Source organism: Pinus tabuliformis, chromosome 4_2 (genome assembly GCF_031772625.1).
Source record: "Pinus tabuliformis cultivar Carrire ecotype Pingquan chromosome 4_2, CPIR1, whole genome shotgun sequence".
Classification (NCBI taxonomy): Eukaryota; Viridiplantae; Streptophyta; class Pinopsida; order Pinales; family Pinaceae; genus Pinus; species Pinus tabuliformis.
In genome coordinates this window covers 534,944,807-534,953,056 of record NC_142304.1, presented here as the reverse complement: position 1 = coordinate 534,953,056, position 8,250 = coordinate 534,944,807, and positions in this window count along the sequence as shown.

Sequence of the window (8,250 nt, the reverse complement as noted above, 5' to 3'; positions counted from 1 at the left end):
CCAAATTTTCATTATTGTTACAAAATATAACACCTTAGTGCAAAGCCATTCACATGGTGTTAGAACTAGCGGAACATGGTGTATTATCACCATTGTCATATAGGCAACAACTTCCTTTTCTTTAAATAAGGATGGGTCCTCGACAAGGGAGGATTCCTTAGTAGCTTTAGGGGTTCCTAAGGAAAGAGTAAATCAAGTCGAAGGATACCTATCTCTCTATTCACAATGGCACCATTAAGTTACGTTATTCAAGGCAAAGAGAAAGTGGTTTATTATTGCAAGTTCTAGATTTGAGTGGATAAAGGTAGATGAAGTCCACCCATATCCTCCACGAGATATGCGCGGAGTTGGGTCCCTTGTCCTACAAACAAGGGGCTCTCATACAACAATTTGGTGTTTGGCTTGGCCGTGACCTTAAAATTGGATGTAATAATAATGATTCACCAAGTAATATATATATATATATATATATATTGTGGTGTGGTTAGTGAATGTGTGGGGGGCCCCCAGGGCATGTACAGGCACACGATGTGTGCACTGCCTAGTGGGTGAAAAAGTGCGTGGAGGTGTTCACCATTGACCTTCACCACTTGGTAGCGATTATCCTATTACTGGAGGTATATAATGTTGTAATGTATATATGGAAGGAAGTTAAACATGAAATTATATATATATATATATATATATATATATATATATATATATATAGATATATAAGCATAAATTTTCATATATAGATACTTTTAATTAATATAAATTTTACTTTATATATTGATGATGATGTAATATATTATGTTAATTAAAAAAAATTGCCAGTGGATTGTTGCCACTGTAGAATGAGGGACCTAGCCCATGGTTATGACCATTGAACTCTTGCCATGTGGAATGACCTATGTCAGTGTTAAGTGATTTTAGTAGGGCCAACATGCAAATGCATGCATGTCATATGTTGAAGAAAAAGCTTGGTAGGCCACTTCATGTCTAATGTGAATTGAGTATGTATGCAGAATTACCAAGTGAAGCAGGGGAAGGAGGTTGTATGTCGTACAATTAGTTACCAACATAGAGTATTGGAATCGAATTGAGTGTGAATACAGTGACAAGAGTGTTACAGGCAACATAAATTGAATTTTCGAGCTATAAAAGAAATTGGGAAAAATAGGCTAAACTTAATGGGGGCATAACTTTTAGCCTAGATCTCAGAATAATACAAAGAGATAGTCAATAGAAAGCTATTGACAAGGATTTGTTTTTGGCAAACCCATAATTTGTAACTGGGGGAGAATTTCGGGAGAAATTTTATAGGAAAGACTACAAGTGGTCAACAGTAAAAAATTTCATAATGGAAAATAAGAGTGCAAAAGATGCCTAGGGACCTTATAGTGAAGAAGAAGAGGTTAGGAATGTAAATATCAACCTGGTTAATGCTAAACTAGAGTCCAATGGCCATGGAGTGGAAAATCCAGATGATAGAAATCTAGAAGAGACCACAAGAATCCTCAAAATAGAAGTACTCAGCGACAAGGTTGACAATGAGACGCTGGTAAAGGAACAACAACAAATTAACAACCAAATTTTGGAGAGTTGAACAAAATTCAAAAAGAATTGGACCAACAAATGAGTCCAAACAAGCTTATGAACATAATGCTAGGGTTAAAGAAAAATATGTTGGAAGCTCAAGGCATTCTAGGAGTGATACTAAGCAACATTATCATTCAGTGAGGAGGTCAAGTAAGAGGGCCTATATGACCTTAGAACCAGGTAGCAACCCAAGTGTGTCACTCGTTAGAAAGTTAAACAAAAAACCAGACAAAGAAGATTTACTAGGGGAGTTGAGAAAAAGTAAGCCTCCCAAATTCAATGGGGAGCATAAGAAAGAAGAAGAAGTTGAGGCTTGGCTATAAGAGATGAGGAAATATATGCAACTGTATAATTACTCATCAAACTTGGAAGCCAGAATTGTCGGTTCTCTTTTTTTCCACTGGAAAAATCGTAATTTTATTCATCATGAGTAAAATTACATGTTGTAGATGCTGTAATAGCATATGCTGTAACAAAACTTGTCCTGCTAAAATCAGGAGCTAATAATCAATCAATAGTCTATCTAGGCTTTCCTACCCTTCTTTTTTTCCACTTTCCGCCAGCCTTCATTGTTAGGCGGAGCTGTTACAATAATCATTTGTGCTTCATTTGTGGCAGCCATGATGTCTTTTTCAGAATCTGAGCTTGTTGATGAGTATGCTCGCTTGCTGCCTCCAATTTCCTGCCCGGAGTTCTCATATTGCTGCTGTGGGTTACTTGCATTTGTATCTATTGCTCCTTCAATCAGATTTTCATTATTCTGTAGGTGGTGTGGATAGCTTTCTTTGCTGATTTCTGGATTATTCCTTCCGTCTTCATCTTCTTGTAGAATGCTGGTGGTTTCTGCATTCTTTTCCTCTTCTATATCCTCTGCCCATGTGGCTGTAAATTGCCATCCTTTCGGCTTTGGTGGTTGTCTCCTTTTCCTATCTTTTTTGTTTTGTGGGCATGCACTCTGAAGATGACCTGTTTGTCGACATATGCGGCAGCGGAAGGCAGTGTTTTCATAATCCAGTGGTTGTGCCCATTGCTTTCCATTATGGATTAGGAGAATGTGCTCTGGTAGGCCTTGACTGAGGTCTACCTCCACACATATCCTGGCAAATGTGTAGATATCCTTGGATAGGCGCTCATGATCTACTTTTAAAAAAGATCCCAGGGTGTTGCCAATTCCTTCCAGTACTTTGTAGTGCCAAAAGTGTATAGGTAGGTTAAACAATTTTACCCAGACTGGCATTTTGGTGACCACCATGCTGTTTGGATCGAAATCCGGGAACCAAGATTTCAAGAAAAGGCCAGCGTTTCCCCAAAACCATGGTCCCTCGTTCAAAGCATATTCTTTGTCCATTATGGTGTCAAATTTGACAATAAAGAATCCCTTTGAACAGAGATGGATATCACAGTTTTCTGTCCATATGGAGTAAATCCATTGACGAAGGGCTTCCGGTTTGGGCCAAAATCCATTGAACCTGCATATCACTGCTTTAGTTGAATAATCAGCTTGTATTTCATTTACCTCTGGTATGGAGATTGTTAAAGCAGGGTTCTGTGTTGTCTGCTCAACAATGTAGGCCCCTGGTGCTGTAGCTTGCTGTTCTGGTTTCTTTTGTGGTTCCATCTTCCCTTTGACTGCATCTTTGAAGGAAGCAGGTCCTTTTGAACTTGAGCCGGGGCAGCCTCCGCGCAATCTCGTGCTGAGACAGATGGTAGAGTCCTTTGCTATACCGTATTCCATTAGCTTGAACCCCTCCTGAATTACCTTCCCTGCGTAGAGGAGTAGTTGTTTGCATGGTGGGATTCCAGTCTTTTCATGTATCCTCTGTTTGAGGGTTTCTGTTGCCTCCCATTTCCCAATTTCGATGCATATTGTGTTCCCTCCCATAGATCTAATAAAGAGAGAGCTTTTTCTATCTTCAATCGTCTTTTCCGGTGAGTGTATTTCCAGATCTGACCTGCATAGGGGTAGATCTGCTCTACAGAGGTCTAGATCGGAAAGCCTATGACCCGATCTGTGCTCAAAGCTATTGTTCAATGGATATGATGCCCCGTCTGGGCTCAACGGCGGTTGTTCTGAGGGCCCATGACTCGGTCTGAGCACAGTGCTGTTGGTCGGTGGATATGCTGCCCAATCTGGGCTCATCGGCGGTTGATTGGTCATATGGAAGACAAGATCTGTGCGACAGTTCAAATCAGAGTTTCGACCTGTAAAGGGCTTTTTAAATTCATCATACCTTTTGCTTTGTTGACGTTCTGCCGTCCTGTGATCTCCATTCTGACTCGGGACAGCACCCACCGATGCAGTTGCTGCCGCAGATCGGACTTTCAATAGCTCGATCCTTCTTGGTTCCGTAGGCAGAGCCGCCCCTGTTGGACCTTTCGGGGGTTTATCAGCAGTATTCGCCGTCTTTTGTTGCAGATCCCTCCAGATTTGCACTTCAGCCCTTCTTTTCGCCTTTGACTGCTGCGAAATTAGTGGTATCCTTGCTCTCGGCCATGCAAAGTTGATCAAAACCCCTCGCGCTGGTTCACGCTTCTTTCTTTGGGAGATTCCAGAGGTTTGACAGGCACGGGTGAGAGCCATTCCTTCGCCGGTTCGATCTTGGGTCGCCGCTGCAGCTCCGTTTCTCCCTGACTTTCCAGAATTGTCGGTTCTCACCTGAAAGGCAAGGATAATTTATGGTGGGTGAAGCTCAAGGTAGTGAAGCACTTGGATGAGAGGAGACTTACATGGGAGAAATTTAAGGTGTATTTCTATTGGAAATATCTATCATAAAACTACTATGAGCGAAAAAGGCAGGAATTCTTCAAGCTCCAGTTAGGAAACATAACCATGGAGGAGTATGGTAAAAAATTTATCGAGCTATTGAGGTATGTTAGCTTCATCAAGGATGAAAAATTTAAAATACATAGATATATCAGTGGTTTACCATCTTTTTATGGATACAAGCTTAAATTTGATGAGACCAAAACCTTAGAAACAACCATGAGAAAGGCGGAGCAACTGTATCAATAGAGTAGGAACAAATCAATTCTGTAGAGGACCAAGAAGCAAAAAGAGGAATTTTAAAGAACAAAGGAAGAAAGGGTTTAAACCCTTACCTTTTAAGAACAATTCCCCAATAAACCAACACACAACACTATCTCCTAAAGAGCTAGAAGAGGGTGAATTATCAAAGAAGAAGCTTCAGTCTCCACCCATTAAATGTTGGGGTTGTAAAGGGGATCATAGATAGAGGGAATGTCCTCATAAAGCTGAAAATATGATGACTGTATACAACATACAACCAATAACTATAGTGGACGATGTGGGCAAGGGTATGCCAAGAATCTATGTAGCACTAGATAACAGGAAAGCTAAGCATTAGGCACATATGATAGAAGTGAAAGGTAAGCTTAAAAACAACTGTATTTCTATCTTAATTGCCTTAGGAGCTAGTCATAGTTACATTGATTCGAAACTGGTTGTGTTGAGAAATGACAACAAGAAATTCCAGTTTAATTTCTCATTGAATTAAACTGAGAATTAAAATCGAATTCTATTCTCATAGCAACTTGTAAATAGTTAATTAAGTTTAATTAACTTAATTATCGTAGGAATTTCAAGTTGGAAGTCTTTCTGTAGTCATGCATATGTTATCCCTAAATTTTAGGGGTCCGGTATGAGTTTAAATTGACTTGGAAATTAGATCACTCAGTTTACTGAGTTATGTTCAGTTAAATTAGTTCCAAACTGTTTGTGGAACTAATAGAGAGTTAACAATCAGTTGGTGCACTAGTGCATCCACAAGTGTCACTCTAGTTAACTGAAGATTCCCTCATCAGAAACTCATGCATGTCAGTTCTGAGAAAGACCTAGTTGAGACAGAGTGCGTGGACAATGTACTATCAATTGTATTATTTACTGGAGTGTAAATATAATGCATGCATTAGAGATTGATCCTATGTTTGGATTGCGTAGTTTTGGAAGCATGGATTCCCTTTAATTATGTGTTATTCATCCTAGGAATTACACAAGAGATTAGGGGCTTGGAGAGCTGTAGAATTGGCTAAGTGTTGGCCAAGAGCTAGTTTGTGAGATGAGAGAGTTGAGCATACTTGTGCGGAATTGTTCTAGTGAGAACAAGCTTTGTATATTCAATCATATTCATGATATATGAAATACATATAATGGGGTTTTTAGAAGTGGCTTCCCCAAATACAACTTGTGTTATGTGCCATTGATTTATCTTCTTCTTGTTCATATTGTTTTCAATCAATCTATTGGCTTTCTCTGGTCGAAAGTAGAAGTAGATTCTTGTCCCGTTCTTTAGTACATTGTATGAGCTTGTGAATCTACAATATTTTCTACATGGTATTAGAGTTGAGAACAATATACTAGAGAAAATTTCAAGGTTTTGAGTTTTGGGTTACAGGTGAAATTTGAATTTTCAATACATACTTTAGGATCGAAAAATGACGTTCTACGATTTGCGGCTTGAGTATGCCTTGGAAGGCATCTTGAATTTTATAGCCTAGAGGGACATAATGGAGGCTGTGCTAGAGGATAATGGCTTGAAGGAATTCGTTGATCAAGAAATTCCTAAGCCAATAGCATCAGATGCACAAAATTTGGCCGAATGGAAGAAGTGTGTGGCGAAGGTGAGGCGGATAATACTTGAGGGAGTTCGAGACCACATTGTCTCGAGTCTCCATGGAAAGGAAACTCCGTATGCTATGTGTATAACATTGACGAACTTTTATAAAAAAAACAACAACCAAAGGAAATTGGCACTGAAGGACAAATTTGGAAAGATAAAAATGGAGAAAGGTGAGACGATTCCAAAATACTTGACCAAATTCACTCAGTGTCGTGATGAACTTGGAAGTGTTGGAATCATGGTTGTCAAGTATGATATGGTGAGTATTTCTCTTCTAGGACTCCCAAAGAGTTGGCATAGTTATTAGGACTCTGTCAATGGTCGGGAGAAGCTGCCAGATTGGGAACGAGTGTGGTTGGATTTGATGCAAGAGGAAACCAAGAGGAACACCAGGGATGGCTCTTCATCAAAGACTGATGACGAAGAGAACTGTGCCTTAGCAATTAAGACGAAGAAGGGGAAAGGGAAAGCTTCCCATTCCAAATCAGATTCTTATCATGGAGGTAAGAAGAAAGACATGACGAAAGTTAAGTGCTTTCATTGTCATGCTTTGGGCCATTTTGCTACAAATTGTCCACTCAAGAAGTCCAAGAAGAAGTCCTCAGGAAAAGAGATAGGTGAGGCTTTGGCCTCTCAATTCAAATCAGACTTTTCCCTCATTGCATGCATGGTGTCATCAATGATTGGAAATGTATGGTACTTAAACAGTAGAGATTCATTCTACATGACTAGCAACAAAGAGTTATTCAGCGACCTAGGGGAGAAATATCTCGAGATGCATATCGAGATGGGCGACCACGGGAAGTATAATGTTACTGGATTGGGCACGATTACTTTTCATAGGGAGCATGGGGCTCCAATCACCTTAAAGAATGTTATGTATGTGCCCGGGCTAAAGAAGAACTTGGTATCCATTGCCATGCTTGAGGATAGAGGCTATGATGTGATCTTCTTGAAAGGTAAGGTGTTCCTTTGACACATAGCCACAGGTCAAGTAAAGAAGATAGGGATTGGGGTGAATAATATCTATAAGATAGAGGTAGAGGAGTGCATTTCTTTGAGCACAAAAGCAGAAAGGGTGTAGAGCCGAGACATTGTTGAGTTGTGGCACAGGAAATTGGGCCACTTGCATCATGGGGCTATGAAGATATTTCAGCAGATCTCTGCCAGTCTTCCCAAAGGTATGCTTGAGAAAGTTGATACATGCAACGGGCGTACTTTGGGAAAATACACCAAGTCTTCCTTTCACGACAGAGACAATTGATAAAATGATATTCTAGAGCAAGTCCATTCAGATGTGTGTGTACATTGTCGACAACATCCATGGCCAAACATAGGTATTATGATATATTTGTTGATGACTATTCTTGTAAATGTTGGATATTTTTCATGCGGAAAAAGGATCAAACTTTCACAAAGTTTTGTGAGTTTAAAGCATTGGTGGAGAAAGAGTTGGGCAATAAGGTTAAAGATCTACGAAGTGATAATAGTGGTGAGTATGTCTCAAACGGGTTTAAGAACTTCTGTACAACGAAAGGGATTAAACGGGAGTTAACGACACCCCATAACCCTCAATAGAAAGGGGTGGCAGAGAAGAAGAACATAAGCATAGTAGGGGCAACAAGGGTGATGTTGCATGATCAGAGCCTACCACTACACTTGTGGGTTGAGGAATGAAACACAACGACTTATGTTTAGAACCGTAGCCCACATTAGATACTTGAGATGAAGACACCAGATGAGGCTTATTCTAGTAATAGGCAAGATGTTGGTCACTTTAGGATTTTTGGGTCATCGGTATATTGCCATGTGACCAAAGATGCATGGAAGAAGCTTGAGCCTACAATAGAGTTGGGGATATTTGTGGGGTACACTGATACACCTCACAACTATCGAGTGTACTTGCTGACCAATAGGATAACAATGGTTTGCAGGGATGTCAGATTTGATGAGGATAAGGCCATGTGAGTTTCCCTTGAGAGGGAGCTTGAGCTACAGGCATATGAGGATATTTTAGATCCTAAGGTTGAGG